The sequence below is a fragment of the Mus musculus genome, chromosome 10 (genome assembly GCF_000001635.26).
Source record: "Mus musculus strain C57BL/6J chromosome 10, GRCm38.p6 C57BL/6J".
Taxonomy (NCBI): Eukaryota; Metazoa; Chordata; class Mammalia; order Rodentia; family Muridae; genus Mus; species Mus musculus.
Genome location: NC_000076.6, coordinates 88,063,647 through 88,090,360, shown reverse-complemented (window position 1 = coordinate 88,090,360; position 26,714 = coordinate 88,063,647). Strand labels below are relative to the sequence as shown.

General features: G+C 40.3%; 1 long non-coding RNA gene across 1 annotated transcript; it reads left to right on the top strand.

Moving 5' to 3' along the window:
* The first annotated feature begins 13 nt into the window (after positions 1 to 13).
* On the top strand, positions 14 to 22,288 carry Gm30233. Its single transcript, XR_871930.1, has 2 exons — positions 14 to 3,511; positions 21,662 to 22,288. It is a non-coding gene; the product is annotated as a predicted gene, 30233 (long non-coding RNA).
* The last annotated feature ends 4,426 nt before the right edge of the window (positions 22,289 to 26,714 follow it).

Below are 26,714 nucleotides of genomic sequence, written 5' to 3'. Positions count from 1 at the left end.
ACCCTGCCAAGTGCTGGGCTTACAGGTATGTGCTGTGCCACCATCACCAGCTTAGAAATTGTGTTTTTAAAAGCATATTTCAAAATTAATTCTAAGATTCTAATGAGTAATACATTCTTACGCCTATATTCCTCTCTCTCTCTCTCTCTCTCTCTCTCTCTCTCTCTCTCTCTCTCTCTCTCTCTCTCTCCCTCTCTCTCTCTCTCTCTCTGTGTGTGTGTGTGTGTGTGTTTACAAAGCTGTGTTTCTAGGTGTGGAATTTCTAGGGCATAGACTTCGTATGTGTTTGGCTTTAGAAAAGCCAAATGTTTTTCAAAATAGTTGTGACCAGTTTATGCTTTTATTTAACAGGGTACAAGAATCCCCATTGCTACATGTTTGACCTTGGCAATGCTAAAAAGGTTGGGTTTTGCTTGTTGCTGTTTTATAGGCTCTCTTCCCTTGTTCTGAGATTTGAACCTAGGGTTTACACATGCCAGCCAGGTGCTCTACTGCTGAGCTGTGTCTCTAGCTCTTTTGTTCCTTTCGGTTTTCTCTTTTAGATGGTGTAATACTCTTTTCCAATGTGGTCTTGAACTCACCCTGTAACCCACCTAGGCCTTAAATTTTCAATCCTCCTTAACATTTAGAATAGCAAGAAGACCAGGCCTGGTTTTTGATTGTCTTTTGATAACTGATTATAAACACTCCTTATACACTATTTTGGACATTAGATATACATATTGGAAATATTTTGCTTGGTTTGGGGCTTGTTATTTTAACTTGTTTGTGGTATATTTTAGTGACCCAGTCTGTTTAATATTAATATATGAATTTTTTGTGTTTGATTATTTCTAATATGTTGTTTTTAAAAGAATTCTTTCCTAACTCTGCAATTATTAACATTTTTCCATTTTTTTCTTTTTAGAACGTAAATATGCTCATTTTCACATTTATTATTAAATCTAAAAGATTTAGAATGTTACAAGCGGTGGTATATTTAGGCTTTTATGTTTCTGGTGTCTACAAACCTCCTGGTCCATTATGCGCCCTCTTTCGGCTGATCTGCTGTATTGTCTGGAGGACGACGGGCTTCCTTGAATGTGTGGGTCCCTTTCTGAATTCTTCACCCTGCTGTCAGATCAATTGCCTTATCTATTTATATTTTTATGTCTAGTAAATGAAGCCTATCAGCATCTCATCAGCCATTCATTTCTCTTAAGCAGTTCCTTGGCAATTCTTGGACAATTCTTAGTTCAAAAGCATGCGGCTTCCCATAGGACTTTCTCTGAAGACACACTAACCCAGACTCCCAGCAAGTGTTGAAATGGAGGGAGCAGACATCTTTGCAGGGTAATGATTTTATAGAGGATAATAACACTTTATCCTGGAGAGCAACCTTAGACCTCCTGTCTACTGTCTAAATGGCAGGAGATTCCTATTTCTGCCTTACTGATAGCTTTACCACCATTTGTTGGATTTTATTGAATACTTAATACTATATGTATTTTAGAAATGGTGATATAATTTTCTTTAGTTTTTAGTAAGCTAATAGATTGTTTCTAGTATTGAAGTTTTCATATGCCTGTAAAACAAATCTTTTATTTATATTCAACTTGGAAATATTTCATTCAGTAATATTAAATTATTACCATGAATGTGATTTATACGTTCTCTTTTTAATATTGAATTTGTCTGAGTTTGACATTAGATTATAATAATTTCATAAGATGTAATGAGAGAGAGCCTATTCCTTTACTGTTGATCTATTTGGGTGTGGGATTCTCTTGATAGGATTTAATTTTTTTCATCTATAGATAGGTATTTACTTTTTACTTTTTTGTTTAAAGAATTCACATTCTATGACATATGCAATGTAAAATTTATCAGATAGACATAGTTAATGCCAAATCACTTGGGGCTACCAAGATCAAAATAGGCAAGTGTTTCCTGATGTCTTTGTTCTTAAGAGAGTGCTTATCTATGTTTTTTTGTTGTTGTTTGTTTGCTTGCTTTTAATCTTCTTAATGCCGTTAGTCGTGGCCTAGTTTGTTTTCTAGCATTGAAAACCTTCTATGGAGGTGTGTGCAATTTATAGAAATGCTTGTTAATACTAACCTTTTCCTTTTCTTCTTAGTTGCAGTCTTGGGCTATAATAAATATTAATAATTATGTATTGTGTTCTAAGTTTCCACTGGGTGAATTATTTTGGCTAGGCTTCCTCTAAGATTGGGGTCAAATCCAAACCATTCTGACAGTTTAAAAAATTAGTGTTTTCCTTTATTTTGTTTAAACTGTTCTAGCTTCTAAACACTATGAGGTTTCCCATAACCATTTAATTATGGAGATAGTTTCCAGTTTTTAATGATAACTTCTTTTACATCGGTTACTCTGATGTGCAATAGTGCGTGGCAGATTTCTTTTTCACTGATGCTGAAAATGAAAGTTCCTCAAGTGGTAGAAAGCAACTTTGAAGAGGAAAAACTATTACCAGATAGAATCGTATAGTTCAGGAAAATTGTACTAGGTTTATCGGAAATGAGGCTTCATTTTTTGAGAGGCTATTTCATACAGCATCACTATAAATTGTCTTTCTTCCAATTAGTGTACTCCTTCTATATGATGAGTATACATTTGCTGAGAATTTCGTCCGAGGAACCTGATATTTTTTGCCTTTGCAGGTGATCAGTTATCCTAGAAGCCAGGGAAGCATGCACTGTGTATTCAAATAGGTTTTCCTTAGTTTGTTGCTTTAGAAAAAAAGTAGCCCATAAGTACCTAATTTAGTGTACATTTTAATAATATATAAGAAGATTTTCAATAAGACAGACAGAAAATTATGGTAAGCTATTCATAGTGAGACCAATTGTCTCTCCTTTAGCCATTTTTATACATTAGTGATGCTTCTTTCATTGTGGTTTTAGTTCCATTTCCCAGAGAACTCATGCTGAGAACGTTTTTATCTATCAATGCATCTTCTGGGTATAAACTTTTTGCCCCGACATTTTTTAATAAGGCATGTTTGTTTCCTTTTGTTGATTGAGTTGTAATATTATTGTATATTTCTCTCTCCCTCCCTTTTTCTCTTGCGAGCTCTCTCTCTCTCTTTCCCTCTCTCTCTCTCTCTCTCTCTCTCTCTCTTTGTGAGGCTATTATCTCTCTTAAAAGAATTTTGGTAAGCATAAAATTTTCCTTTTGATTAAACACAATTTTTCAAGTTAAGAATTGTTATTGCTTTCATTTTCTATTAAATATTTACTTATTTCTAACACATGAAAAGGTATTTTACTTTTGAAGCTTTAAAAAAAGTCTTATATTTAAATCTATCAAGTTTTATATTTATTCTTGCACTTTATAATCGTAGCACAGATAGTTTCTGTCTTTTTTTCCTTTCCGCAGGAGACCCAGCCACCCCATTGTATCAGCTGAAAGGTTTCTTTCCTCAGGTTGCTTTGCTTTGATGTCTGTGTGAAAAGTTAAATCCCTAACAGTAAAGAGTTGTTTGGGACTTCCTAACTCATTTGTTTAATGGGTAATGTATTTATTTAAACGTTATTGCTGTATTATCTTGATGCATAATACATATACACTTCCTAGGGAGCAGACTTTAAGGGTTCTGGAATAGCTTTGCTATATATCCGTTTGTATGAGGAATTTTTATCCAGCAATATAGCTGCTTTGGCAAGGAATCACATCTAAAGACCTTCTAGGTCTGTGTGATATGGCTGGAATGTCACACATTTAATCCCTCTGGCTAGAATATAGACACATCCTTAGTAGATTCCTTTAATTACAGATAATGAAGGCAAAGGTTGTAGAAGGAAGCAGCCATGTTTGAAAGTTGCATCTAATTGAGGGGCAGACAGAGTGACAAATGAGAGAAAGACTTGACAGAAGGAGTTGGATACGCCCAACTCTGACAAGACCAGGAGTTGAAAGTCAGTTGATGGGAGTGCAATGCTGTTGAGTTTGTGACTGTTCAGTTCTTGGAGTTCAGAGGCAATTTTCACTAGGACAGTTTTATAGACAGGTTGCAGAGAGAACAAGGTAGACACAGGTGAAGACTGAATGACCCAGAGAATGAGAAGGAGCCAGAAGAGTAGAACCAATTGATAGTGTTAGTTTGAGGCCAAACAGAGCAATTTAGTCAGAGGCTGGGAGAAGCCAGTTTGAATTAGTCAGCTGGGAAAGGAGTTAGAGCCAGAACAGCTATGTTGAGCCAGCCAACCAGAATTCAGAAAGAGCTAGGGAGGGTGAGCTTATTCAGCAGTAAGCCTCCAAGACAACAGGCGAGGAAGAGATACTTTTACAAACTAGTTTTTATAATAATATTGAAGTTGACTAGACAGCTTGTTTCTTTTTCATGATTGCTATGTATGCTAAGCTTTGTTTTTTAAATCATAGATTATGCTTTGGATTTACACTGGAATTAAGTTAGAAATCAATAGCAGAAAAAATATGCAAATATTTAGAAATTGATAAAAGTCATTTGATTTTGGAAATTAACAATAATAAAAATTAAAGAATAGTTTGGATTAAAGGTAAATATGACATAATTTGTGGAACCAGCTAATGTGCTTTAAGGGAAACATATGCTTGTAAAATTAAAAAATTAAAAATGGGTTCACATCTTAAGCTTCCAATCTTAAGGAATTCAAAAAATAAATTCAGAAAATGAAAAGAACTGCTAAACATAATACGACTTAACACAATGTGAGTTAATTATACAATAGAAATTGAGCAAAGATTAGTAATGCCTTTAGTGGTATTGATCAAGAAGGAAACAAGAGTTACTTATTACTTACATCAGGAATGAAAACAATATTACTATGATTCTTAAAGTTAATGAAAGACAGAGATTAAAGACCAAAGAGATGGCTGTTTGTAAACTGCTTGCTGCAAATGTGAGGACTCGAATTCATGCTCCAGCACCCCTCTAAATGTTAGGCATGATGACGTTCCCTGGTAATCCCCATTCTGGGGAAGCCAAGACAGCAGGATCTGTAGGGCTTGCTGGCCAACCACTGTAGCCATATCACTGCATTCCAAGTCCAGTGAGAGACTGCATCAAAACCTTATTTTTTTAATTAGATATTTTCTTCATTTATATTTCAATTGCTATCTGGAAAGTTTCTTATACCCTCCCCCAGCTTTGCTCCCCAACCCACCCACTCCTGCTTCCTGGCCCTGGCATTCCCCTGTACTGGGGCATATAATCTTCACAAGGCCAAGGGCCTCTCGTCCCAATGATGGCCAACTCGGCCATCCTCTGCTACATATGCAACTAGAGACATAAGCTCTGGGAGATACTGGTTAGTTCATATTATTGTTCCACCTATAGGGTTGCAGACCCCTTCAGCTCCTTGGGAATTTTCTCTAGCTCCTTCATTGGGGGCCCTGTGTCCCATCCAATAGATGACTGTGAGCATCTACTTCTGTATTTGCCAGGAACTGGTATAGCCTCATGAGAGCTATATCAGGGTCCTGTCAGCAAAATCTTGCTGGCATATGCAATAGTGTCTGGGTTTGGTGGTTGTTTATGGGATGAATCCCCAGGTGGGTCGATCTCTGGATGGTCCTTCCTTCCATCTCAGCTCCAAACTTTGTCTCTGTAACTCCTTCCATGGGTATTTTGTTCCCCATTCTAAGAAGGAATGAAGTATCCACCCAATAGAGCATATATTACAGTAGGCTTGGCTTATAGGAGAATTCATCCTGCCACACCCTTCCCAGGAGCCTCTGGGCTATGTTATATAGTTAACAGGGAAATGTGGTCCTTTTGGTCACTCAGAATCAACAATACTTAGCCGGACATGCTGGCTCTCATCTACCATCCTAGGATTCTACAGGTAGAGGCAGGGGGATCATGACTTCAGTACCAGTCTCAGCCATACACAGTGAGGTCAACCTGGTCTTAGATCTTGTTACCAGATGGAATGTTGTATTTAGTGTGATATAAACAGAAGCCAATCAAAGCGCCAGTTGTAAAGACTAGAATATACTCAAATATTCGAATTTTAAAGTGGTAATTTTGAGAATTCCCTTCATGCTCTTGTCACAAACAAAGATTTAAGTCACATTAAAAGTTGACGAATATGCTTAAGACAATATGCATGATCTTTTTTTAGTTCCTCAAAAAGATGATTTTTGAATTTTGTTTAATTCCTAGCAATTTTGGAGTCATCTGATATCTTTCTTCCAGAAAAACAATCTGATGATATCTTTCAACATTGGGTTACCAACAAGAATTGTTATATTTATACATTGATTCATAATTCCAGGTTTCTTCACATTATTTACTGTAAAGCTACATTGAATCTTCATTGTTATGCATGTTAGGAATGTACTCTCACGGATGTCTTGCCCCACAGACATTCCTACTTATTATATTTCAAACTCTAAACTCCTAAAACATTTTTACAATGTAGTGGTTTCTTCTATATAAGTTAAACGTGTCACTCATTTATAAGATTGCATTTTCCTGTGTGTGCTAGACTGGATAGTGAAAGCATCTGGATAACTGGTATACCTGCTGTCTTTTTCATCATTTCCATGTATAATAAGTACCCTTTACTATCATCGTTGCTTTACTCAATAATTCTTGCTCTTAACATACCTTAATTTTGTCTAGCCATTTGTCACTTCATCCATCCATCTGTCCATCCATCCATCCATCTACCCAGTCATCCATCCAAATCTTAAATATCCTTCAACATTCTTCTTCTGGGGTTGGGATGATAGCTCATTCCATAAAGTTTGTTCTATGCAAATATCAGGACTTTGGTTTAATCTACAGAATTCATTAAAAGAGCCAGGCATAGTGGCATATATCTGTAATTCTAGTATTTGAATATGTATAATACGAAGAATTCCAGGTTCAGCAAGAGAGCCTGATTCCCAAAGTAAGGTGGAGAGCAATTGAGGAAGATACCTTGCATTGACTTCTGGTCTCTAAACATGTACATTTGTACCTGTGCAAACATGTGCACCCACATACATTCATGTATCATCAAATATGTGCACAGCCAGCCTATAAATATACTATGCACATATGTATGTACATACATACATACTCGAACATATAAACAAACAAAGATCCTTCTTTCAACTTTGTCAGGGCACAACATCCAAACTCTCTATTTTGAGTCTTCACTCTTGTAATACATTATAATTAAAATTATGTATTTATTAGTCCATAAGTGCTATACTAGTTTGCAGAGTCTTGCCTTCATGACTTCATTCTCTGATATATCCATGCCCACTATGGGTTCCAGTTTAGTGGCCTCCATTAAGGGCAGACTTATCAAATATCACACAAAGATATGCTAGGAATAGAGTTATATTTGGGAAGTCTTTTATATCCTAACCTTTGCCCCATCATCATAAGAATATTTACTAGCTAGGAGGACCATGTCCCTCTAGGCCTTTCTCAATCTATTTAATCACAAGAGGGAAGTTGAGATCAGCCTCTTTGCCTAGATGGTTCCTAATTAACCCCAAAAGCATAATCCATAAATATTTATTGTTGAATGACTTCCAAAGTTTTGCATGCTTTTATTAAATGAGAGGAAAATTAGTTCATCTTTCTTATGAAAGTCATTGTAACCATAGTTAATTGACATAAGTGTTCTCCTTCCTGTCTGCCTTGTTGAGTGTACCTCTTACTGGTCTCCTCTCTCAACACTCTCTAGCCATGTTGTTCTTTCTATTACCATGTTATGCCAAGATCAGTTTTGGTGAGTCTCCTCCACCATTACCTGTCAGAAGCATCTGCCTCCTCTTCGTGTGAGCATTTGCAACTCATCATGAGATACATCCAACTCTTATAGCTTCTGAGGGCATTTCCTTAGTTACATGAGATAAAAGAGCCCCTCAGCTCAGTCATGTATGACTCTGCCTACGTCCTTACATTGTTCACCGTGCTTCTCTATAAAATCATCTCACTTGTTTACATATTTACTGTCCATCTCATGCATTAGTACTTTGTTTACTCCCCTTTGCTTGAAGAAGAGTGACATGTAATACACTTTCAATGCATATAATTTTAAAAGGTATGGGTGCTTTTTCTTGTTAAGATACAAGATGGTACAATATATGATAGATAGTTTGTTAATTATCTAGGTCTGCCGTAAAAATGGCCTTAAAGCCATTTGTTACCGATGACTCTTTCTTACAGTTCCAGAAGCCACAAGTCAGAAATCAGTGTGTGGACAGGACTGTTCTCACTCCAGATGCTCCAGTGGGTCATCCTTTCTTACCTCTTCCAGCTTCAGATGACTGTTAGCTTTCGCTGGTTTGTGGTTTTCATCGTTTTCAACTCTGCCTTTAGCGATGCTCTTAGTGTCTGTTCTCAATACTACTCTGCCTTTCTTCTAGAAGTATTCATATAAGGGTGTTTAGTGCCCGTTGTGATGACCCAGAATTATCTCCATCTCAAAAATCTTTAACTTAGTTATATTTTCATTTACACTTCATAAGTGTAACATTGACAGGTTTAGGGGATCTGATAATTAACTAGTATATGGGAGGCAGCTTAGCCTGTGAAAATGTATTTGAACAACAGGAGCATCATTTAAGGACACATGCAAAGGGGCCTAACATTCTCTAAGTTACCTCTCGGAGATACTGCTTAGATAGACATGACCATGTTACCTAAGATTGTTCTGTGCTTATTCCCTCTTTGGCAAGGCACTGGAAATAATAGCTATGTTAGAACATTGTAGAGATTGGTGTGTAAGCACTGAGAACAGTTAATCAGGCACTGACTGCACTTGTAGACTAACACCGTGTATTAACTACGTACCAAGTTTCTAAATGAATGCTATGTTTTAGCTAGCCAAACTATTAAAGCAGAGACAAAAATCATTGCTCAAAATCATACATCTAACTTGTGGTCCAGCTGAAGTTCAGTCACAGGCTGCTTCAGGGGTCTGAGTGATGCTGGTATTTTAAAATTATTACTGTGAGAATAGAGTTGGCTCTTAACATTTCCAGGAAATCTAGAAGTTTCTGATGGACATGGGAAGCATGAATATAAATTATGAATCCTTGCAGCTTTGTGTTAAGTTGACCTCTTCTGGGCAATGATTAATCTCACTACGTGGATTAAGGGTACATGTTCTAGAGACATCCATCTCTTTGGAGACTTAGGCAAGTAGAATCAGTTCATCTTTCCATTTCTCATTTTGCTTAATGGAGAACATACTTGGTTCTTTTTAGTTACTCTCCTGTTCTGATAAAGTACTTTGACAAAACACTGTAATGGTTTCTTCTGGCTCTTAGCTCAGCTCAAGGATATGGTCCATCATGGTGGGGAGATCACAGTGGTAGGAGCTTAACATCTAACATTCACAGTTGGAAAGAAGTGATGACTACATCCTGTGGCTCAGGCTGTTTTCTTTCTCCACCTAATATAGGCTCCCAGCCAGAAAATGGCACCACCTACACTGAGCAATTGGCACCTCAATCAATACGGTCAAGGTTATTCTCTATTGGATATACTCAGAAGCTCAAGTCCCAGGTGACTCTAGATACTCTTACCTTGACTACTTGATGGCACAAAGCATGACAGAGTCCATTAGAAGTACTCTTTGATTCTGTGGAGTGTTGCTGCAACTATCTGTAATATCAGCTTTTAACAGGTCATACATGTTAGTGTAGATAATATATGAATTAAGAAAAGGCCCTCTATTAAGCTGAGTAGAATTTGTTCCTGGCTATTGCAATATATGTATGACAATTAGAGTGTAAGAGAGCAGAGAGTGTAGTAGTCTTTTCTGTTCTGTTCCAGTCCCCTCCCCTTCCTGCTACCTCCTACCCTCAACATCCCCCTTTAAAATTTCACACCCAGAGTAGACCTTTGAAAGTGAAAATTGCATCATTACACGTGTCTATTAGAAACCTTTCCAGGTGTGCTAGCACACATCTATACTCCTTCCACCTAGGAGATGGAGCTAGGAGGATCAAGCCAGCCTAAGCTACATAGCAAGTTTGAGGCCATCTATGGTTAATGAGTTTCTGTCACCAAAAATAAATGAAACCTTAGGTACTGTATTCTAAGGGTTATGTTTCAAGGCCTTGTAACTACCCCAGTTTCTTCTCAATCCAGTGCCATTTCTGTTCTCTTTAGTGTTTGTCTTCATCGTGACTGTGTTTGTATCTCAAATGTTTGACTTTGTAATCCTAACAATGCTGCGTGCTTAAAATGCTGTTGGTATGCTATGTAGCTAACAGTGGCAAAACCCTTTCCTTCTCTTTCTTTAAATATAATTTAGAAGTACATTTCTCATGTAAACAACCCACTGATTATCATTCTTGGATATTTTTTTTCCTGTTGTGTATATCTTGGGTGTACTGGCAATGGAGATGGGAAGGGAATGGGGATCTTTCGTCCCCAAACATAATTTAAGATTCCTCATCCTCTACTCCAAACCCCGAGACATTCTTCAGTGGATGTTTAAGAAACACTAATGGGTGCTGCATCGCTGGGTGGCAGTGAGGCATTGTGGTGATACTACAGTGGCCACGTTTCAAGGTCTCGATTGCCACGTGCTGGAGGGTGCAGATGCAGAACATTCTCATCCTTGGAGGGTGCGCTGCTCCATTCTGGCTCTGCATTAGAACTTAGATGCTTTTCTCTCCCCATCATCTCTTCCCTTCCATCTCTATCAAGCAGCCCCCGCCAGTCCTTTTCCCAGACTTAGGACTTTTGCTTCTGTTTTGTGGCCCATTTGCCTTAGCTGGGGCCATCTATGTGATGGTTGGATTGGGGCTATCCATTAGAACCCGTCAGGATCACTGGTGGGTGCACAGATGAGTGCAATGACTCTCCCCTGAATCTATCAGTAGCACAAGGTTCAGCAGTAAAGAGTAGGTCCCTAAGCCCACCTCCATGGCTAACGGTTGATAGGTTCGTTCTTGTGCACATTGTGAGCATGCATCCACAGATGCTGAGTTCCTGACTGCAATGGATGCTTTGCCTAGATGATGGCAGGTTGGAGCCCTTCTCCCTATCTTTTGTGGCTTACATTCTTTCCATGCCCCCTTATGCAGTGTTCCCTTAAGCCTAGAGGGAATCTTCCTTTTCTCCACCCCCGCATTTATGTATCTGTAGACACACTTGGGCATTTAAGTGGAGAGGCCAGAGTAGACCAGAGTTTAATATCAGGTGGTTTTCTCTACCTCAATTCACCTTACTTTTTCTCCTTAGGTTCTCTTGATGAACCAGAAATTGACCAATTTGGGTAGAATGTTTGGCTAGGACCTTGTCTTTGTGTGCCTGAAGCACATGCTGGCTTTTTACTGGGCCTCTGGAGGATCTGAATTCAAGTCCTATGTACAGCATCATTTTCCTCACAGACACCTCTGCCAGCCCTGTTTTAGGTCTTGCCTCCTCAGTAGGAAATGAGAAATTTGTGTCTCATAGTTTCCTTATACCTATTTTCACTCAACAAATGTTTTTGGTCATATATTGTATGCAAGTCACTAAACTAAGTGCTGAGAATTTGGTTGTGGATAAGATAGTTTCAAGCCTTTTTGCATGGAGCATATATTTTAATGGGAAAGGCAGTCATTAAGTAGTCAGATAAATAACCAGAATTATATCATGAAATGTATCATAGCTGCTAGAGTGACTCTTGAGGAATTGACTAATGGACACCACCAATTTCTTAGCTACTGACAAGTTGGAAGCACAGAAAGCTGGATAGGAATTTATGGCTGAGGCCTACAGATACCATCAGCATTTTAGTGCAGTCAATAAATTAAGTGATGTTCAGGCTGTTTTCTGTGTTTTTCTCGTTTCTGACATAGAACAATGATTATGTCAGTTGCTCTGTGGTTTAAAGCCACAGTTATTCTGAGAGGACACAGTTGCCATCAGTGAGCAGTGACTGATCCAAAAGAATTCTGGCCGAGGTCTTGCCAGTGATGGAAAGAAACGGTATGTTCTTGCAGCTGCCAGAAGTTATGCTATTCTAGCTGATGGCAACTTTTTTTGTCTTGAAACCCTTTCTGTATTGTGACTTGTGACCACATGAGTGATTGCTGAGAAAGCAGAGAGCATGCTAATTCATTGAACAGCTTTTTATCCACAGATAACTTCAAGTTGTCTGGATACCTCATAGATGCTTTTGATAATGACATTCCAGAGAATGATGTAGAAGATAAACCTGGAACATTGGGGCTTTACTATTGTTCATTATTTTAGTTGTCTTTCACTCTTTACACCCTCAGTGCTGTTACTCTGGGAAGTCCTAGCAGCTTTCTTTAGTACAAAGGGGGCAAAAGAACTGTAGTTCTTTTCTTGGAGATATTTTTTGTTAGTGTGTGTATCTTTTTTTTTTTAAAGGTATTTTCCTCATTTACATTTCCAATGCTATCCCAAAAGTCCCCCCTACCCACTCCCACCTTTTGGCCCTGGCGTTCCCCTGTACTGGGGCATATAAAGCTTGCAAGTCCAATGGGCCTCTCTTTCCAGTGATGGCCAACTAGGCCATCTTTTGATACATATGCAGCTAGAGTCAAGAGCTCCGGGGTACTGGTTAGTTCATAATGTTGTTCCACCTATAGGGTTGCAGATCCCTTTAGCTCCTTGGGTACTTTCTCTAGCTCCTCCACTGGGGCCCTGTGATCCATCCAATAGCTGACTGTGATCATCCACTTCTGTGTTTGCTAGGCCCCGGCATAGTCTCACAAGAGAGAGCTATATCTGGGTCCTTTCAGCAAAATCTTGCTAGTGTATGAAATGGTGTCAGCGTTTGGAAGCTGATTATGGGATGGATCCCCGGATATGGTAGTCTTTAGATGGTCCATCCTTTTGTCACAGCTCCAAACTTTGTCTCTGTAGTGTGTGTATCTTAATCCTTGCTCCTGTTAAATGATGTGCCAGTGGATGCTGACACTGTCGATATAAACAACCACTGGTTATCCTATCAGTAATTATCGGAAGAGAAATACATAGTAGAGGAACAGAAGTAATTGGGCTGGTGTGGTGGCTTTGAATCTTCCTGAGGACAAGACTCAGTTAATTCTTGTTGGGTGAATGTAGGGACTGGATTCTTTTCCTTACAGGCATGCGGTATTTGCTGTAGTTCCAGCCGCTCCAGATTCCTGCCTGGAAGGTGCTGGAAAACAGGCAAAGATTAAATGATGGATGTTGTGATTCAGTTATTCCCTGTAAAACCCTTTTCTTGAAGCCCCACCGGGTTGATCTTGCCTACCTCTCATACCATCACCCATCATTGCAAGGCATGGCAGGAAAGGAATCCTAGCCGTCGTCAGCTGTCACGCCAAATGATGTAGTTTCAGTTTTTAAGGGACCTTAGTAGCATGGAAATTATATTGCAGCTAGGTAGGCTGGTGCATGTGTTAGAGAAGGAGGGGGCGGGGAGAGAGAGACACACACAGAGACAGAGACAGAGAGAGGGAGGATAGAGAGTTCCAGGCTGGCTTGTAAATGTCCTGTTGCACATTTCAATACCTAAGTAAAGAAATGGTGCTGGAAGCTGACCATCTGGACAGTGGTTTCATTGGTGAACAGTGGAGTGGACAAGAGGAAAAGCCAGGCTTAATCCCCTTTTTAATGTTTTTTTATTTGGAAGTTTTTAAAAATAAAGTCTTAGTTACTAAAAAAAGAAGTTTTAAGAGATGTTCTGGGGGCTGGTGAGATGGCTCAGTGGGTAAGAACACCCGACTGCTCTTCCGAAGGTCAGGAGTTCAAATCCCAGCAACCACATGGTGGCTCACAACCATCCGTAACGAGATCTGGCGCCCTCTTCTGGAGTGTCTGAAGACAGCTTCAGTGTACTTACATATAATAAATAAATCTTTAAAAAAAAAAAAAAAAAGAGATGTTCTGGTGTGCAATAACTAAATGTGCATTAAATGTAGCTCTACAAAAACCTGGAAAAATGTCCATCCTCCTGTTTATGTTACCTAAGTTGTTCTAGTAAGCATCATTTATTCATTGCTAGTCCAGTTAAACCCACGACCTTCAGGATTGATCTCTCAGAGGAGAAAACTTGGTATCAAATAAATGCTATTGAAATGGATTGTATTGACTTGTCTTTCTTTAGAAATCCCTCCTTCATAACCCATTAATAACCATCACATGGATTGTGGATTTTTACTGGTGCCTGGTAAAGGACGTCATCAGAAACTAAAATCAATTTCTTGTGTTTTGAGGGGAAGGAAATTGATTGTCTTTCATTGTTTTAGTTTCTGTACCAGAAGGTTCTCCCTATGTGTATGTATGTATGTATGTATGTATGTATGTATGTATGTATGTATGTATGTGCCTTGTCTGTGTGCATTGCCCTAAGCTAGACTAGAAGTCACAATTCCTGCAACTGGAGTTATAGACTATTTTGAGCTGCCATGTTGCTGCCAGAAGTTGAATACAGGTCTTCTGCAATGGTACCCAGTGATTTCAGCAGATGGCCATCTAGTCCTGATTTTGCTGTCTGTTTTTCAGACAGGGTCTCATTGTATAGCTCAGGTTTGCCTCGTCCTCTCTGTGTAGCCGAGGATGATCCCAGTGGATAGCTAAACCTCTTGGCACCCCATTCCAAGTGAGCCCTCCATCCACCTGTCACATTTCTTTATAGTTAATTGTCTTCACTTTCAAACTTGACAGGGGACCTAGGTCCTCTGTGTATGTGTTATGGCTGTGTAGCTCAGTGCTCTTGTGAGATTCATAACAGTGGAACCAGTTGCTGTCTCTGATTCCTTTCCCTGCCTTTGGGACCCTCCTCCTCCTACTGGGTTGCCATGTCCAGCTTTGAAGTGAAAATATGTGCCCGGTCTTATTGTTATACCTTTATTTGGTTGATGTCCCTGGAAGGCTTGCTCTTTTCTGAGGAGGAGTGAAGGGAGGGAGGGTGGATATGGGAAGAAAGGGGATGAGGTGGATGGGAGGACTTGGGGGGGAGGAGGAGAGGGAAAACTTCAGTTGGAATGTAATATATGAGAGAATAATAATTAAAAAAAAACTCTAAGAAAAAGTCTCAGCACAAGACCAGCTCAATAAACACTTTAGCTATTTAAAACCAACCAACCAACCAACCAACCAACCACCATGATAGAACACTTAAGTTCCTATCATAATGATTCAATTTCTATACAACTAATAAAATACAGATAAATAATAGATTCTGATGGTTGATGTTTATTGTCGACTTGACAGGTTCCAGATTCACCTTGTAGACAAACCTGCATGCACACCTGTGAGAACATTTCTAGAATGTTCTCTGATCATTAACTGAAGTGGGAAAACCTTAACTATGGGAGACACCATTTCATGGGCTAGATTTCTAGACTGAACAGACAGGAGGAGGCAAGCTGAACACTGGCGCTCATCTCTCGGCTTCCTGACTGGATGCAGTGTGGTCCGCTGCTTTACACTTCCCCGGCTCTACTTTCCCTCTCATGATGCATTCCACTTTCCCTGCCATGATGCACTCCACTTTCCCTCCCATGATGCACTCCACTTTCCTTCCCATGAGGCACTCTACCCTCAGTCTCAAACAGGAGGCCAAAACAAGCCCTTCTCTAAGTGGCTTTTGTCAGGTATTTTGTTACAACTACCAATACAGTAATTAATGGCTAATAATTTATAGTGACTATTGCCATTATACTATACAAAATACATTGTATTACAAACAAAAAACCAGAAAATGAGACATGTAAGGCTCATTGAGTTAAGAGATACAATACCCACAACCCAAGTCAAGAATCAGAACATTTCCTTATACTATCACCCAAGTCCCTTGGGCTCATTCACCTTGTCAACCCCTGCTTCTGCTCTCAAAGGAACTATTGTTATTGCTGTCATCATTATTAACTTATTAAATCTCGGTGATTTTTATTGTTGAAATGTAAACATTGTAATTAGAATTTAGTCTTGCTTATTACAAAGGTGTTGCCCCTGTACACATAGATATCTGTTTCATTATTTTCCATTTCTCAAAATTCACCGGATGAAAGAACCAAAAATACTTATCCGTAGAATTTCTGAGTCAGAATTTTGCTCATAGTGTGCAAATAAGAGTAATAAGTGAACTTCAACTTATTTATTTTCTTTTCATACAAGTTAGTAAAAGTGTCTAGAGAATTAGTAAGACTTGTGTCTTAGCCCTTTGACAGGAGTCCAAATGAGTCTTTTTGTTTCAAAATCAGAAGTAATATAATTATTAGTTGTTGATGGTTAATTAACTGGTAGTTTAAAGAAGTGCAATCCCAGCTTCTGGCTATTGTAAATAATGCTGCTATAAACATAGTGGAGCATGTGTTCTTGATATATGTACTGGCTAGTTTTGTGTCAACTTGACACAGCTGGAGTTATCACAGAGAAAGGAGCTTCAGTTGAGGAAATGCCTTCATGAGATCCAACTGTAAGGCATTTTCTCAATTAGTGATCAAGGGGGAAAGGCCCCTTGTGGGTGGGACCATCTCTGGGCTGGTAGTCTTGGGTTCTATAAGAGAGCAGGCTGAGCAAGCCAGGGGAGGCAAGCCAGTAAAGAACATCCCTCCATGGCTTCTGCATTGGCTCCTGCTTTCTGACCTGCTTGAGTTCCAGTCCTGACTTCCTTGGTGATGAACAGCAGTATGGAAGTGTAAGCCGAATAAACCCTTTCCTCCCCAACTTGCTTCTTGGTCATGATGTTTGTGCAGGAATAGAAACCCTGACTAAGACAAATTGGTACCAGCAGAGTGGGGTGTTCCTGTGACAACTTGACCATGTTTTTGGGAGGTCTGTGGAAGGACTTTGGAACTTTGGGCTTGAAGATCCATTCGTTGTTAAGAGCTCTGTCAGATGTTTTGTAGGAGCGTGAAAGATAATGTTGAGAACAGTGCAGAAGATGGAGGCCTGGCTTGTGAAATTTCAGAGGGAAAATTAAAGACTTTTCAGGGCCATTGCTGTTTTGATTGTGAAGATTCTGTAGTTCTGGTTAGCTGGGGCTGAAGAATCAGCTGTGATTAACAAGATACCAGAACTACTAAAGCAAAAACTTTGCATTACTGGGACTATTGATGCTGGTTAGCTGGAGCTAATAAATTAGCGGTGATTAAGAAGAGACCAGCATCATTGAGGTGACATCTTCTGGGAAGTGTTTTCTGAAAGCACAAAGTGGCTGTGTTCCAGAGGTAGCCAAGGTTGTACTCCTGCTGCAGCGGGACTTGGTAATATGTAAGGGTCACCCAGGTGGTACTGGTTTTGAAGGCATGAAGGGGTCATGCAGAGCAGCTGAGGCTCGGCACTGTGAGAGGGCATGGAAGGCCATTGGTGAAGGTGCAGCCTCAGTTGCAATTGAAGGCCCAGGACTGAAGGGGTCACACAGTGTTTTGGAGATGCCAGTACCACGAGATGACCACCAAGAGCAGCAGCAGCAGTGGAGTACAGGCATCTGGAGCCTAGAGGACGATGTGTGTGCTATAAAGGGCATGGCTGGAGAAGTGACCCAAGCCCTTGGAGGAGCCCAGAAGATCGTGAGTTGGATCCCAGACATTGGATGGTTAGAGATTGATTTTTGCTTTTGATTGTGACTGTGGCCTGATATTTTCCCTCTTGAAGGAAGAAACTGTTTTAGTGGAGCCCACAGTTAACAGACTTTTAATTGTAAAAAGACTTTGAATTTTAAAAGAAATGGATATTTTAAAGAGATTGAAATTTTAAGAATATGTAAAGACTGTGGGACTTTTAAAGTTATTTAGATCTTGGGGATGAATAAGAATGTAAGGGTTGAGGCTTACTAGTGATGTGTTTGTGTGTCAAGTTGACAAGGGGTCAATTGTACTGGCTAGTTTTGTGTCAACTTGACACAGCTGGAGTTATCACAGAGAAAGGAGCTTCAGTTGAGGAAATGCCTTCATGAGATCCAACTGTAAGGCATTTTCTCAATTAGTGATCAAGGGGGAAAGGCCCCTTGTGGGTGGGACCATCTCTGGGCTGGTAGTCTTGGGTTCTATAAGAGAGCAGGCTGAGCAAGCCAGGGGAGGCAAGCCAGTAAAGAACATCCCTCCATGGCTTCTGCATTGGCTCCTGCTTTCTGACCTGCTTGAGTTCCAGTCCTGACTTCCTTGGTGATGAACAGCAGTATGGAAGTGTAAGCTGAATAAACCCTTTCCTCCCCAACTTGCTTCTTGGTCATGATGTTTGTGCAGGAATAGAAACCCTGACTAAGACAATATATGTTGGATCATCTTTTGGTATATGCCCATTATTGGTATAGCTGGGTCTTCAGGTAGAATTATTTCCATTTTTTTTCTGAGGAACCACCAGACGGATTTCCAGAGTGGAGTGTTGCTCTTTCTCCACATCCTCGCCAGCATCTGCTGTCCCCTGAGTTTTTAATCTTAGCCATCTGACTGGTGTGAGGTGGAATCTCAGGGTTGTTTTGATTTGCATTTCCCTGATGACTAAGGATGTTGAACATTTCTCCTTTTTTATTCTTTAATCTTTGTTTGCAGTCTAGTCTTTATCCCCCTCCTGGTCTGCCCTCTGACTGTTTCACATCCCATACCTCCTCCTCCCTACCTCTGTCTCTGAGAGGTGTCCCTACCCTCCACCCCCACCCCATCAGACCTCCCCACTCCCTGGGGCCTCAAGTCTCTTGAGAGTAAAATGCATCTTCTTTTACTGAGTCAAGACCTGGAGGTCCTCTGCTGTATATGTTTTGGGGCCTCATATCAGCTGGTGTATGCTGCCTGGTTGGTGGCTCAGTGTCTGAGCAATCTCGAGGTGAACCTTTCTTTAAGTGCTTCTCAGCCATCCAAGATTCCTCAGTTGAAAATTCTGTACCCCATTTTTTCCCATTTTTTATTAGGTATTTAGCTCATTTACATTTCTAATGCTATACCAAAAAGTCCCCCATACCCACCCACCCCCACTCCCCTGCCCACCCACTCCCCCTTTTTGGCCCTGGCGTTCCCCTGTACTGGAGCATATAAAGTTTGCAAGTCCAATGGGCCTCTCTTTCCAGTGATGGCCGACTAGGCCATCTTTTGTTATATATGCAGCTAGAGTCAAGAGCTCCGGGGTACTGGTTAGTTCATAATGTTGTTCCACCTATAGGGTTGCAGATCCCTTTAGCTCCTTGGCTACTTTCTCTAGCTCCTCCATTGGGAGCCCTGTGATCCATCCATTAGCTGACTGTGAGCATCCACTTCTGTGTTTGCTAGGCCCCGGCATAGTCTCACAAGAGACAGCTACATCTGGGTCCTTTCGATAAAATCTTGCTAGTGTATGCAATGGTGTCAACGTTTGGATGCTGATTATGGGGTGGATCCCTGGATATGGCAGTCTCTACATGGTCCATCCTTTCGTCTCAGATCCAAACTTTGTCTCTGTAACTCCTTAGAACTGGGAATGTACCCCATTTTTAAATAGGGTTATTTGATTCTCTGGAGTCTAACTTCTTGAGTTCTTTGTATATATTGGGTATTAGCCCTCTATTGGATATAGGATTGGTAAAGATCTTTCCCCAATCTGTTGGTTGCCATTTTGTCCTCTTGACAGTGTCCTTTGCCTTACAGAAGCTTTTTAATTTTATGAGGTCCCATTTGTTAATTGTTGATCTTGGAGCCTGAGCTGTTGGTGTTATGCTCAGGAAATTTCCCCTGTGCTGATGTTTTCAAGGCTCTTTCCCACTTTTTTTTCTATTCTCAACAGAAGAATGGACACAGAAAATGTGGTATATTTACACAGTAGAGTACTACTCAGCTATTAAAAACAATGACTTGCTGAAATCTGAAGGCATTTAGATGGAACTAGAAAATATCACTCTGAGTAAGGTAACCCAGACACAAAAGAACACATTTGGTATGTACTCACTGATAAGTGGATATTAGCCCCAAAGCTCAGAATACCCATGATATAACCCAAAAACCATATGGAGCAAAAGAAAAAGGAAGACCAAAGTGTGGATGCTTCAATCCTACATAGAAGAGGGGGACAAAATAATCATAGGAGGTAGAGGAAAGGAGTCACCTTGGAGAGAGAGGAGAGGGAGGGAAAAAAGATGGGGCAGGATTAGATATTGGAAGGGACAGGAGAGAAGTACAGAGGATTAGAAAATTAAATAGAAATACGTAGCAGTGGTGGATGGGTAAATGGGGGTAGCCACTAGAAAGTCCAAGATAGCAGGGAATGGAGATGCTCCCAGAACCCATTGGGGATGACTTTAGCTGAAATACCCAACAAAGGGGAGATACAACCTATAGAGACCACCCCCAGTAGATAGGCATGGTCCCCAGTTGAGGGATGGGGCCACCCACCCATCTCAAAATTGTTAACCCAGAAATGTTCCTGTCCAACAGAAAGATAGAGACAAACAATGGAACAAAGACTGAAGGAAAGGGCAGCCAGAGACTGCTCCACGTAGGGATCCATCCCATCTATAGACACCAAACCCCAATACTATTGCTGATGCCAAGAAGCACTTGCTGACAGGAGCCTGGTATGACTGTTCCCTTAGAGATTCTATCAGCAAAGACTAATACAGATGCAGATACTCACAGCCAACCATCAGACTGAGCCCAGGGACCCCAATGGAAGAGCTAGGGCAAGGACTGAGGGAGCTGAAGTGGATTACAACCCCACAGGAAGAACAATATCAACTAACGGAACCACCCACAGCCCCCAAAGACTAAACCACTAGCTAAAGAGTATATGTGGAGGAAGCCATGACTCCAGATACATATGTAGCAGAGGATGACCTTATCTGGCATCAATAGGAAGGGAGGTACTTGGTTCTGATGTCCCAGTGTAGGGGGATGTTAGAGCAGTGAGGTGGGAGTGGGTGGGTGGGTAGAAGAGCATCCTCATAGAGGCAAAGGGGAGGGGAAGGGGAGGGGATGTGGTGTTTGTGGAGGTGTAATATCATTTGAAATGTAAATGAATAAAATGATTAATACAAAGTAAAGTAATGCAATTCTGTTTTTGTAAATGTTTTAACTGGAAAAATTATGGATATGGGTATTTTGCCTGCAGGCATATATATCGTATGCATATCTACGGCCTATGGAGGCCAGACGTAGGCATCAGATTCCCTGAAACTGGAGTTACAGATGGTTCAGAGCTGCAGGTGGCTTCTGGGAATTCAACCAGAGTCATTTGAAAGGGCACCCCGTGCTCTTTACCGCTGAGCAATCTCCAGCTGCATACCATTCCTTTTTCATTTATTGTTTGGAATATTTTTCATGAGGTACACACCCTTATCTGTCATTTCGTTACTCAATGATATGATTTATGCAAGAAATGAAGAAGTTCTTGATTATTTTTATTTATTGCTGCATTCAGAATAAGGGGAGGGGGAGAGTGCCTCTCTTCTTCCAAAGGTGGCCAGTTCCTCTCTAGATGTCAACAGAAACTTAGGTACTTAAATTTAATTCCTGTTTCATTATGCTGGTATTATCCAACCTAAAGCTCAAATTGCCCCATCTTTGGCACTGGAAGAGACTTCACTTGAGCACAAGCTTCCTTGCCAAGGCATGATTCGGACGCCAATCCGTCCTGTACATTTCTTTTCTCTATTTCATCCTGTACAATCCTGTACATTTCTTGCTCTGGGCTTGGAACCTGCCACTTTTTTCAGAAGTCTTGAAGTGAAAATTGAAATTGCAGTGGAACATTTTTGGTTGTTGGGACAAATGCTTATTGAGATGATGATCTTTTCTTTTCTAGGTCTCTGTGGTGGGTAAGAGCATGAAGACTGCTGAGTGAAGCACCTCATGACGTCATTCGGATGCTTCTGGCTGAGAACTCTCCAGGGCACATTCAACCCCTTCCTGAATTTTGTTTTTCCTTTCCCACACCCTGAGAGAAATCCCAATTCTTATCTCTAGAGCTGATATTAAAATGTCTACTAATCACTCATTTTTTTTTCCTTAAATCACAACGTCAAGACATAAACCTACTTCTACTTCGAATGTAGTTACAGAGAAGACTCTGAGAGGTTCTTTTTGTATATGCTTTGTTTCTTGTAGTTGTACGAGAGTTCATAATCTGACCACATAGCCATCTCAAATTACTGGCTTCCCTTGTAATGATCACTTAGACTTCATCTAATATTTTTTTGTTTTTATGTATAGTATAGTATCAGTCTTATTATATCTTAAACATCCATTACTGTCCTTAGTATATTTTGGTTGTATGAAGTAAATTCTCAGCAAGGGCATGCAAGAATATTAATTTATGATCACCTTTGCTGCATTTAAAATGAGCTCACCTTATGTCCTTGAATACCTCAGATGTGACTTTCTCGATTTCTTTTAAAATATTAGATTAAATCCTTTAGCTATGCCTGAAAATGAATCCTTTTTGTTTAGGTGTACTGTGTTATAATTTAATTATTTTGTATTAATTAAGTTACTTACTCTACATCCCTATCTCAGCTTCCCCTCCCTCCTCTCTTCCTATTATACACCCTTATCTGTCATTTTGTTATTCTTTTCTCCCCTCCCAACACTTCCACTCCTCTTTCTCTTCTCCTCAGAAAAGAGGATATCAAACATCCTTTGCATCTCAGGTTGTAGTAACTAGACACATCTTCTGCTGAGGCTAGATAAGGTAGGGGAAAACAATCCAAAGGCAGGGTATATAATCAGAGACATCCCCTGCTCCTGCTTTAGGAGTCCCACATGAAGACCCAGTTACACAATTGTTACATATGGTGCCCAGGGCATAGGTCCATCCCATGCATGATCTCTGATTGGTGGTTAAGTCTTTGTGAGCCCCTTTGTGCTCAGGTTAGTTGATTCTGTAGGTTGGGGTTTTTTTTTTTTTCCCCTGTGGTGTCCTTGACCCCTCTGGGTCTTTCAGTCCTTCCTCGGGATTCCCCAAGCTCTACCTATTTTTGTCTGCGGGTATCTCCATTTGTTTCTATCAGTTGCTAGGTGACACCTCTTTAATGACAGATATGTTAGGCTCCTGTCTGCAAGTTATCATTAATAGTGTCAGGGATGGGTTCCCTCTCGTGGCATGGGTCTCAAGTTGGGCCACTCAATGGTTGGCCATTCCTTCATTATCTGCTCCCTCTTTACCCCTGCACATCTTGTAGGCAGGACAAATTGTAGGCCTCAGGTTTTGTGGCTGGATTGGTGTCCCAATCCCTCCATTGGAAGTTTTGCCTGGTTACAGGAGGTGGCTGGTTCAGGCTCCATATCTCCCATTGCTGGAAGTCTTACCTAGGGTCCTGGGAGTCTCCATGGTCCTAGGTTTCTAGCTTGGCCCAGATTTGCTCCCGCTTACCTCCCATCCTGTTCTCTCTCTCCATCCTTCCCCAACCTCGTCCTTCCTGTTTCCACTCCTGAATCTCACTGAGAAGGTGCAATAGATTCGACATAGAGGGTAGATGGAGGGAGTGGAAAATAAATCTCAAATTAAAGAATAACACAAGAAAAATTATATTTCAGAAACCAATATAATAGTTTGCATTGAAATACTCCCACTATTGTCAGGTGAACACCAGTATGGCAATTGTTATCCATGATCATTGTATCAGAAATTGCAACAAATTCATTAGTAAGAAGCATGTGGTGGCACATGCCCATAATCCCTGCACTTGGGAGGTAGAAGCTGGAAGATCAGGTGTTCAAGGAATTCCTCGGTTGTATCATAAGGTCAGGGCCAGCGTGAGCTACATGAGACAGTACCAGAACCAAAAATAACAGTCAATAATGTAGAGACTCATAACTGTTTAAAGTAGAATAGCTGACTATTGGGTGCTCAGCCCTAAACAGGATATGTGCATCCACCCCTTCAAGGCCCAGGGAATATAGTGGAAGAGGATGGAAGGAATGAAAGAGCTGGAGGATGGGGACCAGTGCTGAAGGATGCTGTCTTCTGCATATGACTTGACCACTGTACTCTTGTGCAGTTGTGCCTACCTGCCGGAGCTCTGTACAAGGTGGACCCATCTAGATTCCATCCTGGATGAGGAGAGGATCGTGAAGCTGCACCCCTCCCTTAGGAGTTATTTGCAGTTAGTCCTTGCTGAGGGGATGCAGAGGGAGAGTATGTCTTTTTGGCAGTGTAGCCGCTGGTAAGTTGCCTATGCTCCATTAAATAATCCATCATCCATGCTCATGGAAGGAACCCTAGTTCAAGTCAGTAGGTCGCACATAAAACACACACACACACACACACACACACACACACACACACACACACACACACAAGAGTGGACTTATCAGGAATGAGAAAGGAAAAAGAGAGGTGTGACTGATGGGTGAATCTGTGCAATCAAAATATATTTATATATGTGTGAGACTATCAAACACTAACAGAGAAAATATAAAACATTTAGAAAGGGCCACAGTTGTCATTTGTACTGATATCATTGTTAGAACTCTGCAAGGGAAAAATAATTCTGAGTAGGGCATTATTAGTAACTAGGAAAACTTCCTTGTTTTTGTGATTGTGTGTGATATACATTTATATGTGTATGTCTACGTATGAGCGATATATATGGTCTTGGCGCATGCTTTTAGCCCCAGCACTTGGGAGGTAGAGGAAGGCAGATCTCTTTGAGTTCAGGGCCAGATTGGTCTACATGGTGAGTTCCAGGACAAACAGGGCTACAGAGATCCTGTCTTAGAAAAACAAAACAAGACAACAACAGTAAATAATAGTAATAATGAATGTATGTACTTGAAGCAATACAATTCTTTGAGTACAGACCTTTGAACTGCTTGGAGAAGGTACATTATAAAAATGAGATATTGTAATTATTTGTGGCACAGACAATAGCATCAACAGTCAAATTAAGGAACAGAGTTTCCAGCACATTTTAGCAACCTTTGGAAGTCAGTATTTCTAGACATTTCTCACGTCACCAGGAAAGTTTTTGTTTTTTGTCTCTCTCTCTCTTTTTCTCAGTAGAGTATGATAATGTACTTAGCTCTGAGCTTCTTATTTTCTAACAATTTGCATCACATTCATCTATGTTGGAAAAATGGAAATAAAAAAATTGAGTCAGCTAAAAAAAAGAAATAAGCTTATATTTAATTTCTATATGTGTGATTATTTAAAGTTGTATACTTAGCAATACTATTTCTCAAGGTAGCATTTGGAGTAAATGTATTTTCTTTATGATCATCTGTATCCTGAACTTTTTAAGATTAAATTCTATTATATAAAAATATGAGCTAAAATTACCTCTGCTACTTTAGTTTTATTAGAATCACAAGAAGCTTGTTTTGTTGTGGAAACGGCTGTTTCAGGTTGATTTGTAACTCACATTACTTGTTTTAATCAGTGGCTATCCTGTGCTGATTCCTGCTGATCCCAGAGGGCTGAGACTTCCTTCCCCTTGAACCAATGCATAATTTTAACTGTTTCCTTGATCTTCAATATTCCCTTCCTGCTTTATCTGTGATTAACAGTTTCCTCTTTGTCAATACCCTAAGACTCCTCCCCACACCTGGTGATTGACCTACGGTCAGTTTTGTTGCAGCATGCTGCCATATAAGGTGTATGTTAGCTTCAAATATTGTTGGAAGCAGTGATTAAGAATCGGAATAGGTTGCACCCGTCTTGCCTCCGTTAAGTTCTTTGGAAGAATAGCAGGTTATATTTGACTGTGTTTCTATTTGGGACAAATGAAGAGATCTGTATTCTAGTATTTCTTAAAGATTCATTTTTAATGTGTGGGTGTATCTGTGTGTGCATGTCTGTGAGTGCAGTTGCTGACAGAAGCCTGTGAATTCACTGAGATGAGTACAGCCCTTAATCATCTGTCTAATCCATGGCTTGTATTGTCTTCCACATTCCAAATGTCTTTTTTGTGAAGTTAATTTCTCTTACCCTGGAGTTATGCATGGCCTCTTTTTCTTATGCAAGTCTCACTCTACTGAAATACCTGTGAAATCCAGCAAATCTTCAAGTCCAAAGGTTTAAGTCGGGTCATCCAGTTCTCACAAAGAGCATATACTACGTGTCTACATTTACTTAATACTTGCTTGTCCTTTGTCGGATAGCTGATAGCTATCTCTTGAGAACAAAAAAAGACTGATTTTTAAAATATGATTCTGGTTTTAGGAATGTAGCCCTCTGGTTTTGCTAGTGTATACTTTAGGAGGGAGGAACTAGGAGAGTATATTGTAAGAGAAATTGTCAGAATTAAACAAATATGTCGTTCCAGAGTAGGTGATCCACTTCATGCCTTCTAGGCCTGTCCTCTCTCCTTGCTGTTAATGAGAATGCTTAGAAGCTGGCTGCTTCTAACACTGGCACCAAACTGGTCAATTTTTCCACTCTTTCTCCCAGAAAAGATCAGGAAGTGCAATAAGGTTCATGAAAATTTAAGCTTGAAGTTTAGAAAACTCAAAACAACCCAAACCCTCAAGCATTCAGTTTGGTTTGAATCTTGGACCAAATTTTGCTATGCAACAAGTGGCGTCAATCCAGTTTAAGGGCTGTAGTAACTTCGTTTTAGGGCCAGTGACGGGGAAATTATGAAACCATAACTTGGATCCCATTTTAACAAAAACCAAGAAACAAAAACAGTTCCTGGGGAATCTGCTTGGGAAAGGGGGCCTGCCTAACCCCAATTGCTGCTAGTTCACTGTGGATGCTCCTTTTACTACAGGAATTATAAAAACCATTCTTTGCAATCCCCCCCACCACCGCCCCTGCCCAGAGAAAGCTTCACTTGAAAGTGATCGAGTTGCCTGCATCCAATTTATAAACCTCCTGATGTGCATGACGGAGGCCGATCTTTCATAGGTGGTTAAAT